General features: G+C 41.0%; 1 long non-coding RNA gene across 1 annotated transcript in view; it reads left to right on the top strand.

The window, feature by feature from the left end:
* The window catches only part of LOC147572665 (uncharacterized), a 416,520-nt gene that overhangs the window by 92,474 nt on the left and 303,222 nt on the right, over positions 1–20,824 (top strand). Inside the window, exon 4 of the long non-coding RNA XR_015245909.1 lies at positions 926–985. This is a non-coding gene — a long non-coding RNA (uncharacterized LOC147572665). The remainder of the gene's footprint in view (positions 1–925; positions 986–20,824) is intronic.

Raw genomic sequence — 20,824 nt, forward strand, 5'->3', positions numbered from 1 at the left:
CAAGTAAAACTTTAATTTTCTAGCTAGAGATAACAGACAACTCCTATTACTCAGAGGCAGGGGAAGGGCTACTGTAAAATCTTCACATAAGGGGATTTGTTCTGGGCTTTAGTGGCTCCTAGTGAAAAATGCACAGAGGACTGGATGATCTAGGGGACAGTTTCATGGATTAGGGTAAGCTCCCTCCCAGAGACAAGCTAGTGAGGTTTATACAGTGATGCCTGAACATGAACTGAGTGTTCTAAATTCTAATAGTTGACCATGGCTTATTTCCCCATTCCCAGCTCTTCATGCCCAGTCCCTAGCCTCACATTAAAAGTTCAAAAGGCTAGCAGACCATTGCTTGATTTCCTCCCGGCACTCCTGTCCTATAGGATCTGAGGTTAGCTGTTCCTGGCTATACAGGAAAGGACACCAGTGATAACTGCATGTTTATAAATCATGTTGGATTAAACCATTTTGCAGTAGTAAACAACTCTGATATCTCAGTGTTTTAACAGCAAGGGTTTATTTATTTATTTATTTTTGCTCCTGCAAAATCCATTGTGGTTTCCTGCAGCTATCCAGGAAGCTGTCCCCACCCACCCATCCGTCCATGCATCTGTCCATCCATCGATGCATCCACCCATCCATCCATCCTTCTTCAGTAATTTTGGCCCTACCATCGAGATACATAGCCCCCAAACTCTCGACCAAAGGGAAAGATGGAGGCTGGAGAATGTCACTGAGACTTTTTGCTGACTCATCCAGAATCACTTTTTATGTGGCTTCACAAACTAAACTTCGTAATCTTACATGTGACCAAGAAGGAAAAGAACTGCATATTGGCAAGCATTACTGTAGTCTACCATGGCGTTCTTTGCACGTGCAGTAATTTTGAAAACTAATGATAGGGGCTATCTATATTATTATGTCTCTTTTTCAGAGCATGACGCTTGGATTGAGAAAAGCTAAGGACTTGTCAGCCACTGGGTCAGTCTTCAAGGTAGGTCAGCTTCACTGTCATACATAGGGTATTTGTTTGATTTTTGCATCAGGTAAAGGAGTGGCTTATTTGTTTATATTTGTTTTTGTGTTCTTGTAAAATGTGTGTTCATTTGAATGGCCTTTCAAATGTGAATGTGTTCTTTCAACTGTGACTTACCATTTCTCAAACCTCCTTAATGATCTCTGACATGACCTTATAAGCATAGTGAAGGGAGGAGGGAAACAATTGTTAGGTAAATGTAGTCACTTTATGGAATACAGGCAGAAGTTCCCCAGTAGTCTGGGCTATATCTTTCCCTTTTAATAATGTAGCCAATTGCCCAGCCCTATGTTTGGCCTCTGCTAATCATAGTTAACCTTAGATAGGGTAATTAAAGAATGTCTCAGGGCCTCAGTTTTACCATCTATGAAATGAAGCCAAAGAGAGTTTCCCTGTATCAGTAAGGGATGTCCTGATGTTTAATTACTTCAGTGGGCAATCTGGAAAGAGACTCATGATTTCCTTGGAGGCTAGAGCTTTGCAGATATAAACTCTTATCATCCTTATTTTCCTTGTGACAGGTTTATAGCCTGTGGGACTCACTTGGTACCTGTCACTTACCTTCCTCTTGATCCCTTCCTATAGAGCTTTATCTGTCACTGCATCTCAGAATCAAAAGAGTGTATAAAATCGGGCTCATGGGGGATGGTGCTGGCAATGCATTGTTTTCTCCAGGACACCATAGGTACTGGGCTGCCTCAGCAGCAGAGTCACTTTAGGAAAGGCTGAAGTCTGGTCTACTTGTGGTCACATCCAGTCTACATGATTTGGTTAGTCCCTACTGTGTACTAAGTACACCCACTGTGTACCACTGTATCAAAAAATGTGAATACCTTCCCAGATGAGAGGATCTTATCTGACTTGTCTATCTTTCCTAGCTATTGGCTCCCTTGTCCAAACTTTGTAAAATAGCATCTTCTGTCACTCTCACTTGGATCATTTTTTCCCCTTAGTCTTTTGTACTATTTGCCATCTTGCATATTGGGTTATTATTTACTGTCCCCTTCCCCACTCCACCCAACAACATGGACAACTGGAATGTAAGTTTCATGAGACCAAGAACCATTTTGTTTACTGTTCGTTTCTCAGGGCTCAGACAGTGCCAGGAACATAGGACACATTTGTTGAGTGACTGGTTGATAGGTACTCTTGAACACTGACTCTTCTGTGTATGTATCCCATAAATGTGTGTCTCTGAATGGTGTGTGCAGTGGGGAGAGTGTATATAAAAAAGTGACACCAGGGGCACATGGGTGGCTCAGTCAGTTAAGCGTCTGACTCTTGGTGGCTCAGGTCATGATCTCCATGGTTCGTGGGTTTGAGCCCTGCATCAGGCTCCACAGCTGGCAGCCCTGAGCCTGCTTGGGATTCTCGCTCTCTCCCTCTCTCTACCCCTCCCCCACTCATGCTGTCTCTGTCTCTCTAAAAAATAAATAAACTTACAAAAAAAGTAACACCAATACCTTGCCTTAAGTAATAGTGTAGTTAGTGAACAAGGCTGCGTTGCAGGAGATGAAACTCTGTGGCTCTCCCAAGTGACTCTACTTGTACTCATTGTGCTGTGCCTTCTAAACTCCCCTTGTGCAGTACTTGTCAGCAGACCGTTTTTCTTTATTCTCCTTCTTAAATTGAGACTCTCTGCTCTAGCAGTTAACAGCTGTGGTATTTTACCTCCACGTTGTCTGGCACCCAGTAGAGTGGTGAAGTGATCCCCCGTTAGCTTATCGATATCCATTTGGTACATTTGTCTTGTGGACTAGCTCCTTCTCAGCCTGCCCCAACTATTCTTTAACCCTGTAAGTCATTTTAATCTGAGGTGCTCTGCAGATGAAAGTTATGCTGCATATGCCATATAAATTAATATTATGATGCTGAGACCATTCCATTTGTCTAGGGATTTGCATCGATTTACTTTTTATGAGTAAAGTTTTATTCAACTCTTTTTTTTTTTTAATTTTTTTTTTCAACGTTTTTTTTAATTTATTTTTGGGACAGAGAGAGACAGAGCATGAACGGGGGAGGGGCAGAGAGAGAGGGAGACACAGAATCGGAAACAGGCTCCAGGCTCTGAGCCATCAGCCCAGAGCCCGACGCGGGGCTCGAACTCACGGACCGCGAGATCGTGACCTGGCTGAAGTCGGACGCTTAACCGACTGCGCCACCCAGGCGCCCCTTATTCAACTCTTAACAGTGAAACATAAAACTGTTACAATTATAATGAAACCTATAAAAGCACAGAGGGTATTCTCTGGCAAAATTTCACAGAAGGGTGTGATGATACCTCTGAAAACAGATTGAGGAAAGCTTTGGTCCGTCATTTTCAAAGGTCCTCTTGGCATATTTTTGGTGATTGAGACCAGGGCCCCAAACCAGTATGGTTTATAACTTTGACTCACAACCTTTAAGTAACATCAAAATTTGAAACTCTGAGTGTTCACAAGGGCTTAAAGATGGTCCTCAAAAAAGGCGAACTTATTTCTACCACCTTTGCCAAATATGGAGCAGGTTGGGTGCAGCAGTCATGGTTGCTGTAGGAAACAGATGGCAGGATTACATTGGGATCATTTCAGGAGATTTTTATTAAAAGAATCATTTTTAAAGGTATGGTGTAGAAAAACTACCAGCAACAGTGCAGTACCCAGGAGCTAGCAACAGTGGGCTCTGGTACCAGCCCTCAGTCTAAAAAGGAGTGTGTGTGTGGGGGGGAGATGTATGGTTTCTGGAACCCTAAGACATTAAGAGCTTCTGGGGAGCATCATTTGACTATGGTTGAGATTGCTGGAACACAGACAGCCTTGTAACAGCCCTTCAGGAGGGAAACTGGGGAAGTTCCTCACTATTCTGGTCTCCTGCCATTACTCCTGATTCGCCAAACTTGACTGGAAGCCAGAGGACACATAGGTGAGAACTTGTGGGAAACAGTCATGTAGAACATAATTAAGAGTGGATCTGCATGGGGACAGCAGGGGTGGAAAGGCTTCCCTTACGGGGAGGAAAAGGTCAGTGCCAGGATCTCAGTCATTGTAGCAGTGAAGATGATACTTCTGCAAGCTGCTATAAACCCTGGTGATGCAGAGGTCCACTGGGAAGTCTTCTTAGGCAAAAACCAGTTATATAATTTTTTGCTTCCTGCCTTGTTTTCTGACCGTGTCAGGGCAGGGCAGAGGGAAGGAGAAAGAGAAACAAGAACCCTGGGACAGTTGGGCTCTACAGCTAAGGGTAAGGTTATTTTGATATTTCACTAGTCAATAATGTCACAAATTTCACCATTAAAGATTCTACCTTTTTACTTCTCTGTAGATGTTAGAATTCCAAAGCTTTATTTTGCAGCTTAGGGTTAAAGGGAAATATTTTGGGATCATGGCAGGTCTTTGTAACGTTCCTGGTATGAGTCATCATTTGCTTGCGTCTGTCTTCATCAGCCTCTCATAAAAAGCTGTGGTCATCTTCCTAGGCACTCAGAAAGGATTTAGAGGGATGAGAATAGGCAGGAGTGGGTAGGGTTGGTGCTTCTTAGGGTCTCTGGTCTTGATGAAGAAAGTGGTCCAGAGACCAAACAAGTGTGTGAACCATGAACCAAAGCAAGAATTTTCAGCCTTTGTTTATTTGCTGCATGGAGATGATTTTGCCTTGTATGCTTAACTGTTCTGTCTCATCTCTTCACTGTTTCTCTTAATGCTGATACAGGAACTGATGAATTCTTATTTATTTGTTTGTTATGAAACCTAATGAATGTTGTTTTTACCCCTCTTTCATGATACATTATCATTAATCCATGTAAGGTTATTCACTCATTCATTCACTCATTCATTCATTTCCTTTTGCCCCATTTCCTTCTCTGTACCAATAGGCAACCATTCTACTTTTTTTTAATGTTTATTTCTGAGACAGAGAGAGACAGAGCATGAGTGGGGGAGGGGCAGAGAGTGAGGGAGACATAGAATCAGAAACAGGCTCTGGGCTCTGAGCTGTCAGCACAGAGCCCAACGCGGGGCTCGAACTCATGAACTGAGAGATCATGACCTGAGCCGAAGTCGGACACTCAACCGACCGAGCCACCCAGGCGCCCCAGTAGGCAACCATTCTAAAGTCTAATGTGCATCCTTTGGTTTGGATGTATTATCTTAAAATGTAAATTATTGTTTTGCATACATGTATTTTTCTTTTTTAAAAAAAATACTTATTTTTAAGAGAGAGAGAGTGTGTGTGTGTAAGCTGGGGAGAAACAGGGGGACAGAGGATCTGAAGTGGGCTCCCTGCTGACAGCAGAGAGCCTGATGCAAGGCTCCAACTGATAAACTGATGAACTGCGAGATCATGACCTGAGCTGAAGTCAGACCTTAACTGATTGAGCCACCCAGGTACCTCTTTATGGTTTTCTGATTACTACTAATTTTGAGCATATCTTCGTATGTTTGGTAGCCATTTAGATTTCTTCTCTGTGAATTACATGTTCCTATACTTCACCCATTTGCAAACTGATGTTCCTGGATATATATTTTTAATGTTGACTTGTTACAAGTTCCTTGTATGTTCCAGGTAGATTTTTTTTTTGTTTGAGACATTGCAAATCTATTCTCCTAATCTGTTATCTCTTTATAAACTTTTTGATGCCCTTTGTTGAATAGAGAAGTATTTAATTTTGATGCACACTCTTCTTTTTGGTCTTTATGACTTGTGCCCTTCTTCATACCTAGGCCACACAGATACTCTAATACAGCTTTTTTCCAGCTTTATATGAGATATTAAGTAGAGGTCTCATTTAATTTTTGTCCATGTAATGAGCTAACTTTCCCAATCTTGTTCACTAAACACCATTTTTCCTCTTTGATTTGTGGTGCCATCTTTATCATGCATTAAGTTCTCATGCAGACATGCTCGCTCTCTCTTAGCTCTTACTGTTCTCAATGGGACAGTGCTTTTCCATTGTCCATATTTTGTCTTCAAGTCAATATCCTCTTATTTTCATTGCTAGGACTTTATTACTATATTTAATAACTGATAGAATAACTGCCTGCTTCTATCTTTTAAGCTTATTTTTTCTTTTTTTTTAATATTTATGATTCTGTTTATTTATTTTTTAATATATGAAATTTATTGTCAAATTGGTTTCCATACAACACCCAGTGCTCATCCCAAAAGGTGCCCTCCTCAGTACCCATCACCCACCCTCTCCTCCCTCCCACCCCCCATCAACCCTTAGTTTGTTCTCAGTTCTCAACAGTCTCTTATGCTTTGGCTCTCTCCCACTCTAACCTCTTTTTTTTTTTTTCCCTTCCCCTCCCCCATGGGTTTCTGTTAAGTTTCTCAGGATCCACAATAAGAGTGAAAACATATGGTATCTGTCTTTCTCTGTATGGCTTATTTCACTTAGCATCACACTCTCCAGTTCCATCCACGTTGCTATAAAGGGCCATATTTCATTCTTTCTCATTGCCATGTAGTACTCCATTGTGTATATAAACCACAATTTCTTTATCCATTCATCAATTAATGGACATTTAGGCTTTTTCCACAATTTAGCTATTGTTGAGAGTGCTGCTATAAACATTGGGGTCCAAGTGCTCCTGTGCATCAGTACTCCTGTATCCCTTGGGTAAATTCCTAGCAGTGCTACTGCTGGGTCATAGGGTAGGTCTATTTTTAATTTTTTGAGGAACCTCCACACTGTTTTCCAGAGCGGCTGCACCAGTTTGCATTCCCACCAACAGTGCAAGAGGGTTCCCGTTTCTCCACATCCTCTCCAGCCTCTATAGTCTCCTGATTTGTTCATTTTGGCCACTCTGACTGGCGTGAGGTGATATCTGAGTGTGGTTTTGATTTGTATTTCCCTGATAAGGAGCGACATTGAGCATCTTTTCATGTGCCTGTTGGCCATCCGGATGTCTTCTTTAGAGAAGTGTCTATTCATGTTTTCTGCCCATTTCTTCACTGGATTATTTGTTTTTCGGGTGTGGAGTTTGGTGAGCTCTTTATAGATTTTGGATACTAGCCCTTTGTTCGATATGTCATTTGCAAATATCTTTTCCCATTTTGTTGGTTGCCTTTTAGTTTGTTGATTGTTTCCTTTGTTGTGCAGAAACTTTTTATCTTCATGAGGTCCCAATAGTTCATTTTTGCTTTTAATTCCCTTGCCTTTGGGGATGTGTCAAGTAAGAAATTGCTGCGGCTGAGGTCAGAGAGGTCTTTTCCTGCTTTCTCCTCTAGGGTTTTGATGGTTTCCTGTCTCACATTCAGGTCCTTTATCCATTTTGATTTTATTTTTGTGAATGGTGTGAGAAAGTGGTCTAGTTTCAATCTTCATGTTGCTGTCCAGTTCTCCCAGCACCATTTGTTAAAGAGACTGTCTTTTTTCCATTGGATGTTCTTTCCTGCTTTGTCAGAGATTAGTTGGCCATATTTTTATGGGTCTAGTTCTGGGGTTTCTATTCTATTCCATTGGTCTATGTGTCCGTTTTTGTGCCAATACCATGCTGTCTTGATGATTACAGCTTTGTAGTAGAGGCTAAAGTCTGGGATTGTGATGCCTCCTGCTTTGGTCTTCTTCTTCAGAATTACTTTGGCTATTCGGGGCCTTTTGTGGTTCCTTGTGAATTTTAGGATTGCTTGTTCTAGCTTCGAGAAGAATGCTGGTGCAATTTTGATTGGGATTGCATTGAATGTGTAGATAGCTTTGGGTAGTTTTGCATTTTAACAATATTTATTCTTCCAACCCATGAGCACGGAATGTTTTTCCATTTCTTTATATCTTCTTCAATTTCCTTCATAAGCTTTCTGTAGTTTTCAGCATACAGATTTTGTACATCTTTGGTTAGATTTATTCCTAGGTATTTTATGCTTCTTGGTGCAATTGTGAATGGGATCAGTTTCTTTATTTGTCTTTCTGTTGCTTCATTATTAGTGTATAAGAAGGCAACTGATTTCTGTACATTGATTTTTGTATCCTGCAACTTTGCTGAATTCATGTATCAGTTCTAGCAGACTTTTGGTGGAGTCTATCAGATTTTCCAAGTATAATATCATGTCATCTGCAAAAAGTGAAAGCTTGACTTCATCTTTGCCAATTTTGATGCCTTTGATTTCCTTTTTTTGTCTGATTGCTGATTCTAGCACTTCCAACACTATGTTAAACAACAGCGATGAGAATGGACATCCCTGTTGTGTTCCTGATCTCAGGGAAAAGCTCTCAGTTTTTCCCCATTGAGGATGATATTAGCTGTGGGCTTTTCATAAATGGCTTTTATGATATTTAAGTATGTTCCTTCTATCTCTACTTTCTCGAGGGTTTTTATTAAGAAAGGATGCTGAATTTTGTCAAATGCTTTTTCTGCATCGATTGACAGGATCATTATGGTTCTTATCTTTTCTTTTATTAATGTGATGTATCACGTTGATTGATTTGCGAATATTGAACCAGCCCTGCATCCCAGGAATGAATCCCACTTGATCATGGTGAATAATCTTTTTATAAGCTGTTGAATTCGATTTGCTAGTATCTTATTGAGAATTTTTGCATCCATATTGATCAGGGATATTGGCCTGTAGTTCTCTTTTTTTACTGGGTCTCTGTCTGGTTTAGGAATCAGAGTAATACTGGCTTCATAGAATGAGTCTGGAAGTTTTCCTTCCCTTTATATTTTTTGGAATAGCTTGAGAAGGATAGGTATTATCTCTGCTTTAAATGTCTGGTAGAATTCCTGGGGGAAGCCATCTGGTCCTGGACTCTTCTTTGGTGGGAGATTTTTGATAACCGATTCAATTTCTTCGCTGGTTATGGGTCTGTTCAAGCTTTCTATTTCCTCCTGTTTGAGTTTTGGAAGTGTGTGGGTGTTTAGGAATTTGTCCATTTCTTCCAGGTTGTCCAGTTTGTTGGCATATAATTTTTCATAGTATTCCCTGATAATTGCTTGTATCTCTGAGGGATTGGTTGTAATAATTCCATTTTCATTCATGATTTTATCTATTTGGGTCATCTCCCTTTTCTTTTTGAGAAGCCTGGCTAGAGGTTTATCAATTTTGTTTATTTTTTCAAAAAACCAACTCTTGGTTTCGTTGATCTGCTCTACAGTTTTTTTAGATTTTATATTGTTTATTTCTGCTCTGATCTTTATTATTTCTCTTCTTCTGCTTGGTTTGGGGTGTCTTTGCTGTTCTGCTTCTATTTCCTTTAGGTGTGCTGTTAGATTTTGTATTTGGGATTTTTCTCGTTTCTTGAGATAGGCCTGGATTGCAATGTATTTTCCACTCAGGACTGCCTTTGCTGCATCCCAAAGCGTTTGGATTGTTGTATTTTCATTTTCGTTTGTTTCCATATATTTTTAAATTTCTTCTCTAATTGCCTGGTTGACCCATTCATTCTTTAGTAGTGTGTTCTTTAACCTCCATGCTTTTGGAGGTTTTCCAGACTTTTTCCTGTGGTTGATTTCAAGCTTCATAGTATTGTGGTCCGAAAGTATTCATGCTATGATCTCAATTCTTGTATACTTATGAAGGACTGTTTTGTGACCCAGTATGTGATCTATCTTGGAGCATGTTCCGTGTGCACTCGGGAAGAAAGTATATTCTGTTGCTTTGGGATGCAGAGTTCTAAATATATCTGTCAAGTCCATCTGATCCAATGTATCATTCAGGGCCCTTGTTTCTTTATTGACCGTGTGTCTTGATGATCTATCCATTGTTGTAAGTGGGGTATTAAAGTCCCCTGCAATTACCACATTCTTGTCAATAAGGTTGCTTATGTTTGTGATTAATTGTTTTATATATTTGGGGGCTCCTGTATTTGGCACATAGGCATTTATAATTGTTAGTTCTTCTTGATGGATAGACCCTGTAATTATATATAATGCTCTTCTTCATCTCTTGTTACAGCCTTTAATTTAAAGTCTAGTTTGTCTGATGTAAGTATGGCTACTCCAGCTTTCTTTTGATTTCCAGTAGCATGATAGATAATTCTCCATCCCCTCACTTTCAATCTGAAAGTGTCCTCAGGTCTAAAATGAGTCTCTTGTAGACAGCAAATAGATGGGTCTTGTTTTTTTATCCATTCTGATACCCTGTGTCTTTTGGTTGGCGCATTTAGTCCATTTACATTCAGTGTTATTATAGAAAGATACGGGTTTAGAGTCATTGTGATGTCTGTAGGTTTCATGCTTGTAGCGATGTCTCTTTGTCTTACGGGATCCCCCTTAGGATCTCTTGTAGGGCTGGTTTAGTGGTGACGAATTCCTTCAGTTTTTGTTTGTTTGGGAAGACTTTTATCTCTCCTTCTATTCTAAATGACAGATTTGCTGGATAGAGGATTCTCGGCTGCAGATTTTTTCTGTTCATCACATTGAAGATTTCCTGCCATTCCTTTCTGGCCTGCCAAGTTTCAGTAGAGAGATCCGTCACTACTCTTATCAGTCTCCCTTTATATGTTAGAGCATGTTTATCCCTAGCTGCTTTCAGAATTTTCTCTTTATCCTTGTATTTTGCCAGTTTCACTATGATATGTCATGCAGTAGATCGATTCAAGTTCCATCTGAAGGGAGTTCTCTGTGCCTCTTGGATTCCAATGCCTTTTTCCTTCCCCAGATCAGGGAAGTTCTCAGCTATGATTTGTTCAAGTATACCTTCAGCACCTTTCCCTCTCTCTTCCTCCTCTGGAATACCAATTATGCATAGGTTATTTCTCTTTAGTGCATCACTCAGTTCTCTAATTTTCCCCTCATACTCCTGGATTTTTTTTATCTCTCTTTTTCTCAGCTTCTTTTTCCATAATTTTATCTTCTAGTTCACCTATTCTCTCCTCTGCCTCTTCTGTCCGAGCCGTGATTGTCTCCATTTTATTTTGTAGCTCATTAATAGCATTTTTTAGCTCCTCCTGGCTGTTCCTTAGTCCCTTGATCTCTGTAGCAATAGATTCTCTGCTGTCCTTTATACTGTTTTCAAGTCCAGCGATTAATTTTATGACTATTATTCTAAATTCACTTTCTGTTATATTGTTTAAATGGTTTTTGATCAGTGCATTAGCTGTCATTATTTCCTGGAGGTTTTTTTGAGGGGAATTCTTCCGTTTTATCATTTTGGATAGTCCCTGGAGTGGTGTGGAACTGTGGGGCACTTCCCCTGTGCTGTCTTGAGTAACTTGTGTTGGTGGGCGAGGCCGCAGTCAGACCTGATGTCTGCCCCCAGCCCACTGCTGGGGCCACAGTCAGACTGGTGTGTGCCTTCTCTTCCCCTCTCCTAGGGACGGGATTCACTGTGGGGTGGCGTGGCCGGTCTGGGCTACTTGCACCCTGCCAGGCTTGTGGTGCTGCTTCCATGGCATCTGTCGTATTAGCTTGGGTGGATGGGCAAGGTGCACAGGGGTGGGAGGGGCAGGCTCAGCTCGCTTTTCCTTCGGAGGTCTGCTTTGGGAGGGGCCCTGTGGCACCGGGAGGGAGGCAGACCTGCCGGAGGGATGGGTCCGCAGAAGCGTTGGGTGTTTGTGCGATGTAAGCAAGTACCCTGACAGGAACTGGTTCCTTTTGGGACTTTGGCTGGGGGATGGGTGAGGGAGATGAGGCTGGCCCTGGTGAGCACCTTTGTTCCCTGCCAAGCTGCGCTCTGTCCTCCGGGGCTCAACAACTCTCCCTCCCTTTGTCCTCCAGCCCTCCCGCTCTCTGAGCAGAGCTGTTAACTTATAACCTTCCAGATGTTAAGTCCCGCTCGCTGTCAGAACACACTCCGACTGGCCCCTCAGCTTTTGCAAGTCAGACTCGGGGGCTCTGCTTTGCTGGCGGGCTGCCCCTCTGCCTCGGCTCCCTCCCGCCGGTCCATGTAGCATGCACCGCCTCTCCGCCCTTCCTACCCTCTTCCGTGGGCCTTCCATCTATGCTTGACTCCGGAGAATCCATTCTGCTAGTCCTCTGGTGGTTTTCTGGGTTATTTAGGCAGGTGTGGATGGAATCTAAGTGAGCCGCAGGATGCGGTGAGCACAGCGTCCTCCTGCGCCGCCATCTTCTGCAAAAGGTCTAAGCTTATTTTTTCAAGGTTGACTTAAATATTTATGGATCTTTAATTTTCCATGTAAGATTTCAAATGAGTTTATTGAGGTCCTCAAAATTCCAGCTGGTAATTTAAATGAGATTGCATTGAATTTATAGATTAATTTGGGGGAGAACTGACATCTTTATGATATTAAAATCCTATTAACTTTTATAAATTGATCTTGTACCTTCCAGACTTGCTGAATTCTCTTTTTAATCAGTCTGTAAATAATGACAGTTATGTCTCTTTCTTGAAATGCCTTATTTCCGTCTTACGTCTTTTTTTTTTCTTTCTTTATAGTGTTGGCTAGGACTTCTAATACTATGTTAAAAAATGTTAGTGCTAATAATGACTTTCTTTTCTTGCTGTCAATTTTATAGGGAAAATGCCCAAAATTATTCATTAATTATAATGTCGCTATAGGTTCTTGTGATATGACCTTTAAAAAGTTAAGGAAAGTTGTCTGGATTTCTGATTTGATAAGAATATATATTTTTTAATGTCATCATAAATGGAGATATTGAACCATGTGAAATACTGTTTCTGCATTAATTGAGAGAATCACATTTTTATTTTTAAGTCTGTTACTATTATAAATTACATTTATAGATTTCTCTGATTTTTTTAAACTACTCTTTCAATACTGGAATGACTAATAATCATTTTTTGTTTTTTCTTGTGCAAAATTAAAAATAAAAAGTACAGAGAATAATATAACCATCTCATATACCTACCACCTAGGTTCAATAATTATCAACTATGGTCCATCTGCTTCAACTATTGCCCTTTCTTCACACCCCCCAGACTGGATCATTTGAAGCAAATTCCAGACATTCTCCATTTCATAAAATAATGCTTCAGTATGTACCTTTCAAAGGAAAGATCTTTAAAACCACATAATTACTAGATCATTAAGATGCGTTTATGTTTAACCATTTAGCAAGAGTTTTATTTAGATTTTTCATCTACATTGAACATGATTTCTTATATTATCTTTATTTGATTTTAAAGAAAATATTGGTTACTGTTGCCTCATTAAATTAGCTGGTTTTTTTTTTTTTTTTTGCTTTTTCTTTTCTCTTGAAAAATTTTTACAACTTAGAAAATAGCCAATCTTGAGAATTTTGGCAGTTCACTATAATCCGAACGTGGGGATTATAAATTCTTTTGGAAGGAGAGGTCTTTGACTTAAATATTGCCTTTTAAATATATACTTATCTGCCCATTCATGTCTTCTATTTCACCTTGCACTAATTTTGGCACTTGACATTTTCTATTTCTTCTGTGTCTCAAAGTTATTAATATGTGTAGTTTACAGTATTATTATTTAGATATTTGTTGTATTTATAGTTATTTGCTGTTTTTCCCCTGTATTTTATTTACTGGTATATTTCCAATATTCTTTGATCAGTTTTACCAGAGTTTACTTTCTGTTTTTTTTTTTTTTTTTTAATTTTTTTTCAACGTTTTTATTTTTATTTTTGGAACAGAGAGACACAGAGCATGAATGGGGAGGGGCAGAGAGAGAGGGAGACACAGAATCGGAAACAGGCTCCAGGCTCTGAGCCATCAGCCCAGAGCCTGACGCAGGGCTCGAACTCACGGACCGCGAGATCGTGACCTGGCTGAAGTCGGACGCTTAACTGACTGCGCCACCCAGGCGCCCCACCAGAGTTTACTTTCTATTGCTTTGATTTGTTCAAAGAGCCAACTTGAACATCGAGACTATTCAGCTGTGTTTCCTTTGCCTATATCATGCAGCACTTCTGCTTTTTTTTCTTATTTGAGTATATTATGCAAGAGTGGTTTTAGTGGGGATTTTTCTATGTCAACCTCCTGAAGTCTTAAAAAGTTGAAAATATTTTTATGCCCTCATACGTGAATTATAATAACATTCTAGTTTTGAAATTACATTTTCCTTCAGTGCTTGAAAATTATACTCCATTACATTAAAAAAAATTCCATTATCATCTTGTTTTCATTGTTCTTGAAAATTCTAGTGTTAACCTGACTCTTTACTTCACAGGGAACCTTTTACCCTTCCATTTTGAAAGTTTTAAATATTTTTCTGTGCTTTACTATTTTAAGATGTTATTATAATGCAAATAGGTGTGGGTTTTTCCTTATCTTTCCTATTGGGTCCTCTAAGAACCTTTTCATTCTGAAGGGTGTTACCATTTATTAATCCTGGAATATTTATCTACATTATTTCTTCAAATATTTTGCTTTTTCCATTTCTCCACCCCATTCCCTCAGGGTTCCTATTATCTGGATACTTCTACTTGTGTGTTCCGTAGTCCTAGCTTTAAGATTTTTCTCTAATTATATTTTCTGTCTATTCTTTCCTGTTGCTTTTATGAAGAATTTCTCATTCTGATCCAATTCACTAATTCTTTCTCTAGCTCCATTCCACCTGTTATGTATTACAACTACATATTTTTTTTTGTATCTAGTATTTCACTTTCTTTGTAAAATATCTTATTCTTCACTAATATCATCCCACATCTCCTTAAGCCTAGTTATCTTACTAATGTTGTATTCTTCCATTTGTTGAAATGTTTCTGCTTCAGATAGCGTATGATGTTCTGTTTTTGTCTCTCTTTACTAGACTCTAGTTATTTGGGTTTATAAACTCATGTTCTGCTGTGGATATCAGCTAATCTACCTGGTAATATTTGTTGGACAAGGCCAACTATCAATATTAGTGTCTATTTAGACACATTTTAAACAATGGGATGTGTTGAGCCCTAGGCCGTAGCACAATGGGCGCCATTAAAGCACTTTGTATCATTGTCTTTATTGCCTGTCCCCTGGGCAACTTCCTTGGGTGGGGTTCTCCTTTAAATCAAATTATTGGGGAGAAGCAGTCTTGGGATGAGTCACTCTCCACAGAGTGTAATTCTTTTTTTTTTTTTTTTTTTTAATTTTTTTTTTCAACGTTTATTTATTTTTGGGACAGAGAGAGACAGAGCATGAAGGGGGGAGGGGCAGAGAGAGAGGGAGACACAGAATCGGAAACAGGCTCCAGGCTCCGAGCCATCAGCCCAGAGCCTGACGCGGGGCTCGAACTCACGGACCGCGAGATCGTGACCTGGCTGAAGTCGGACGCTTAACCGACTGCGCCACCCAGGCGCCCCATACAGAGTGTAATTCTTGCAGGCAAGGGAGTTTGGGGGAGGAGTTGGTGGGGGTCAGGATACTGAAAGGCTAAGGCTGCTGCTCATAATTGTGCAGGCGGCTCCCATTCATGGGAGGGGGGAATAGACGCTGCCACCCACCTCCACTCTCAAGCTGTGTACCCTGGTGTGAGGCTGTGCCTGTCTGGAGGCAGGGGTGCCTTTTCCTAACACACACACAGCATTACATGTTCCGGCAGTGGCTTTCCAGGAGGGCCTGGTCAGCTGCTCCGCTTTCGGCATCTCCTCGCGCCAGCATGTGTCGCCACTGCTTATTTCACTGCCAACGATTGTGTGGAATGTAAAAGGACTTTTGGGGGGTGGAGGCTGGTGATAATTTTCTCAAAACAGTGAGGGAGAAAGTCAAGAGCTACAGTGAAAAGCTTTTCTCCAGTCTTCTTTCTCACTGTTACCTCTCACAGCCTTTTATCTCAGGATGCAGTGCACTCCCCACGTACCAGTTCAAAACATCTTCCAGCCTCCCATGAGATTCACATGCTCTTTTATTAGCTCTAAAGAGTCACATGTTCCTCCTTATTCATATACTCCAGGTTGAATTTGAAGGAGTCAGCAAGTACTTGGTCATCATCCTCATAAGATCCAGAAGCCTGTCTATCTTTAAAAATATTACTTACTGTGACTTTTATTTTGACAAAAATATTTTTGAGGGTCTATTTCTTGAAGACCTTTGAGGCAAGTAAAAAAAAAAAACAAACCTCATATGTGCCCAAATGAGGGTCGGTTTGTGTATTAACAAGGGTTCTCCAGAGAACCAGAACCCAAAGTAAACAAATAAATAAAGGAAGAGATTTATCATGAGGAACTGACTCATGTGATTATGGAGGCTAGGAAGTCCCACCATGTGCTGTCTGTAAGCTGGACACTCAAGAGAGCTGGTGGTGGTATAATTCCGGTCTGAGCCTGATAGCCTGAGAACTGGGGGAGCCAGTGTTGTAAACCCCAGTGCAGGGGCATGAGAAGGCTAGTGTCTTAGCCGAAGCAGGCAAGCAGGAAGCAAAGGGGTGAATTCCTCTTCCCTCCAAGTTTTGTTCTGTTCAGGCCCTCAATAGATTGGATGGTGTGCACCCACACTGGGGAGGGCAGTCTGCTTTACTGAGTCCACCGATTCAAATGCTAATCTCATCTGGAAAAACCCTCACAAACACACCCAGAAATAAATTAATCTTGACCCAGTCAAGTTGACACCTAAAATTAACCATCATAATTGGGAATCATGGTGTTAGAGGCGAAATTGGGTAAAGAAAAACGAACACTAACTGCCCAGATGACAAAACTCAGAAGACCATGACTCCATCCCCACTAAATCAGTTATGCTCTCTGTCGTCAAGTTTCCTTGTCTCTGAATTGAGAGTGAGAATACATGCCTTGTTTCTCTCACATGGTTGTTGTGCTGCTCAGTAGGATGATATCTGTGGAAGGCGCTCTGTTCACCACTACACACAGGAAGAGAGAAAGCAGCAGTATTTAACAGGAACCAAAGAGCATTTGAAATGATATTAACTCTCAGGAGACAGGATGTTCTTTGGCTGGGAAGGCGGTAATCCCTCCCCTCAGCGACCTCAGTGAATTTCAGACAGATCTTCAAAGCAGATCAGGTCTCTGCAGCACAGAGTGGTGAAAATACTCCAAATTCTCTGACCTCCCTAAGCTGGAGAAGGTTGGCATCAAGGACAAAAGCTTTCAATTGCATTGAACATGGCCTGGACAGGTTCCAACTGGGTAATTACTTTAAGTTTACTTACAATTTCCCCTTCAGTGTTGAAGGGATACAGCGTCCCTCACTTCCTGGACTTGTGAGCTGTTGTGTGTTGCAAGGCATATGTTCAACAGCTGCCCCAGTCACCCACCTCAGCTGACACCATTTTAGTAATGAAGTCGGGGCTCAAATCGGGAAAAGATGAGAGCACATTTTTTTTTTTTTTGATTAGTGTGCAGGACAAATGTGGCGCCTCTCTGAACAGAAAGGAGAGTGTTTAGCATGTTTTTTTCTTAAATCAGAAGCAGGAGGAAACAGCAGGATTTTGAGAGCCAGCTTTGAGACGTGCTCTGGCACAAGTCAAATTAAAATCTTGGGGCGCCTGGGTGGCGCAGTCGGTTGAGCGTCCGACTTCAGCCAGGTCACGATCTCGCGGTCCGTGGGTTCGAGCCCCGCGTCGGGCTCTGGGCTCATGGCTCAGAGCCTGGAGCCTGTTTCCGATTCTGTGTCTCCCTCTCTCTCTGCCCCTCCCCCATTCATGCTCTGTCTCTCTCTGTCCCAAAAAAAAATAAATAAACGTTGAAAAAAAAATTTAAAAAAAAAATCTATTAATTTCATCATGATCAGTAACCACATCAGTTACTCTTTGATTATGAAAAATACATCTCTTGAAAAGTATGGTGGAAAACAAAATTTAATCTAAGGAATTGTGTCCTCTGAACATCTTATGTTGTAAAACTGAGGATGTTTGTAGGCAGAAAAATACCTCCACTCTGAAGGGGTGAAGGTAGGGTCTGTGGCAATGAGGAATTTCACAGGACTGCAGATCAGAAGTTTATTTTGAGTAGTCTCGAATATGTTACCCCTCTGCCCCTCTCCCACTCCTCATTTTCCCCATTGTCTAGTTAATGTAGTGATTTTGGTGCGGGCACTTAACTTCTGAGCACATTCTTTCATCCGCAAAATGGAGATAATACTGGTGCCTGTCTTGTAGGGCTCTTGTGAAGAGTAAAGGAGGTTAGTACTCCTGGCACATGAAAGAGCTCAATAAATGTTAGTAATTATTGCCGCTGTTGTTGTTATTCATCTTTCAGGTCTTAGTTTAAATACCACTTCCTTTGTTACCACTAACTTCTGCTCCTTTTCCAAGACCAGGTTAGGTGAATGGCTTTATGCTTCCACGGAACACCCTACATTCCCTATAAAAAGAAATAACAGTTTCTTGAGTCTATGCCAGGTTTTCTGCACTATTTGAATTGTTTTCCATGTATATGATACTATCACATTTTACATATAAAGGAACTTAGGTACTCAGAATTCATATAACTCGTGAGGGGTGGAATTTAAATACATTTATTTTTACTTCAAAACTCACATTCTTAACTGTGACACTTATCACGTTTTGTGGTAATTATTTATATTACTTTCTTTTCTTTGCTAGACAGTAAACTCTGTGTCCACCAGACTCTCATCCTTTCCAAAGCCCCCGCTAACTTACGTAGTTTCTCTCTCTCTAAAACCCACTCATGCCCACAACTTTCTTACCTTTTGACTCCTCGGTTTCACCTCAATGGTAATTTCTTTCTCTGTGTTCTGGACTTCTAGTGTAATCTCTGTTTCAAGGTCAGTTACATCAATATTGTCCTTGCTAACAACTAGATATGTTCTCATCCTTCTGACCGTCTACCACTGTGTGTATCAGTTTGCAGTTTTGATTGCAAGTGATTGAAACTGTTATAATTTTACCCAGAAAGGGCATAGATTGGAAAGATATGAGGGGCTCAGAGAATTGATGAGATCAGGCATAGACTTAGAAAATTAAAAGGAATCAAGGATCCTCTTACTGTCCACTGCAGTGTCCACCAGTCCCCACCTCCTTGTCTTATGTGTTCAGGATTCAAAGTCGTAGAGTCTGATTGGATGAGCGAAGAGACCAGTGCCTCTTTTCTAGGATGGCAAAATATAGGAAGAACTGGGATCTGGGTTCTTTCAGCTTGTGTAATGGAAGATGGTACTCGGAGGCACTGTGCCTTCATATACAAACCCATGCCCAACATCATAGAGAAACAGGTGGAAGGATATGTCCTCATAAGGTAAGAGGAGGGATGCTGGGCAGCAAAAAAAACAAAAAAACCCAAAAAACTACAGCTGTCCACTGCACATTTTAGTTGTTACCTGTGGTCACTCACCCAACTGTCCTCTCTCAATTCTAATTTCCTAAGATCGGAAAGGCTCTCAGATTTCAGCCCAGCTTTACTTATATAGCATGTGACCTCACTTTAGAAGCTTCCTTGTGCTGATTCCTTTGTGTCTTTTTGGTTCCTATACTGTATGCCCCTATGGAGGTCTACTTGTTTCCCCAGGCTGAACACAGGCCTTAAAAATTGGGAGCACAGAATTCCTTGTGGGCAGTCACAATTATCCCATCTTATTTACATCTCTCTTTTCAGAAATACCTTAGTGTCTACTTATGTCAGACCAGTATTCTTTATTTCCGTGTGCTGTTATGATGATTATTTCCACTTCCCTGACTTTGTGGTTCTAGACCTAGTTCATGAGTCTTGTGTAGTAGCTTCTCTCTGGCCAACCAAATCTTGGATTCTGTCTCCGGAATCTTTCTGCACCATGTCCTGGGCCTATACATTGTCACTGCTGGCTCAGTCCTTTTGGAGTTCCCAAACTCATGTTGATGGTGGCAGGAGAAACTAATTTAATGTGACCCTTGTAACTAGTTAGAGGCCCAAGATTAGTCATATTTTTTAGTCCTGGTCACTTCTCTGTCCCAAATTCTTTAATACATGGACTACCCTACCTCTTTTCTCAAGAACTAACCTTCAGAATGCAATCTCGATTCTAGTGTAAAGCTTTTGACTTGCCCCTTTGTGCCAGTTCTGTTTGGTAATACCTCAGTGGTTTAGCCCTTTCCAGGACTGTGAACTTGTCTTGTGTTAGATCCTGACATTGACCTTGAGCCCTGCTGGCTGTGACACATTTCTCTGTGCCACCACCTGGTTGTTTGTTGATGCCAAAGGGCAAACATACCTTTAATATGTTCTAGGAAGAAAATGGCTGCAATTGTGGATGGCTTGATAAAAATATAGCCAAACAGCCTGGGGTGTTGTGAAATAATAATTCTCTGAGCTTCACTAGTTAGAACTCTGATACCTATCTCTGTTTCTATGTTTGCTTCAAAGCTCCTGTTTCAGTCATCACTATTCAGCTTGGTCTTTACCTTTTTGATTAGATGCTGAGCATTTTTCTCCTATACTGTGGGATCTGATGTGACACTCCTCTGGGTTTTATTTTCCTTCTTTTCCCCCCTACTCTACCATAGGAGGTATTTGAAAATGACTTTGTCTTCCCTATCAGAATTCTTTAGCCTGTCTGGGAGAAACCAGCCCAATCACAGGGGAAGGTTTTATGTCATGTGTCCTTTATGTATCTGCACTGTTTTGTTGACTATAGGGCAATCTGACATAGGCCGTGTTCCAAGAGAGGACACTTCTTCCTATTCTTCCAGACCTTCTTTTTTTTTTTTTTTTTTAATTTTTTTTTTTTTTTCAACGTTTATTTATTTTTGGGACAGAGTGAGACAGAGCATGAACGGGGGAGGGGCAGAGAGAGAGGGAGACACAGAATCGGAAACAGGCTCCAGGCTCTGAGCCATCCACCCAGAGCCTGACACGGGGCTCGAACTCACGGACCGCGAGATCGTGACCTGGCTGAAGTCGGACGCTTAACCGACTGCGCCACCCAGGCGCCCCTTTCCAGACCTTCTCTACTCTCCTTAAGTTTCCCACAGTCCTCTTTTCCTCCCATCAAATGGTATTGCTTTGTGCTTTTCTGAGACGATGGAAGCCATCTGGCAGTTTCTTCTTCTCCACCTGCTCCCTC

Source organism: Puma concolor, chromosome E4, assembly GCF_028749965.1.
Source record: "Puma concolor isolate L17-30 chromosome E4, mPumCon1.1.hap2, whole genome shotgun sequence".
Classification (NCBI taxonomy): Eukaryota; Metazoa; Chordata; class Mammalia; order Carnivora; family Felidae; genus Puma; species Puma concolor.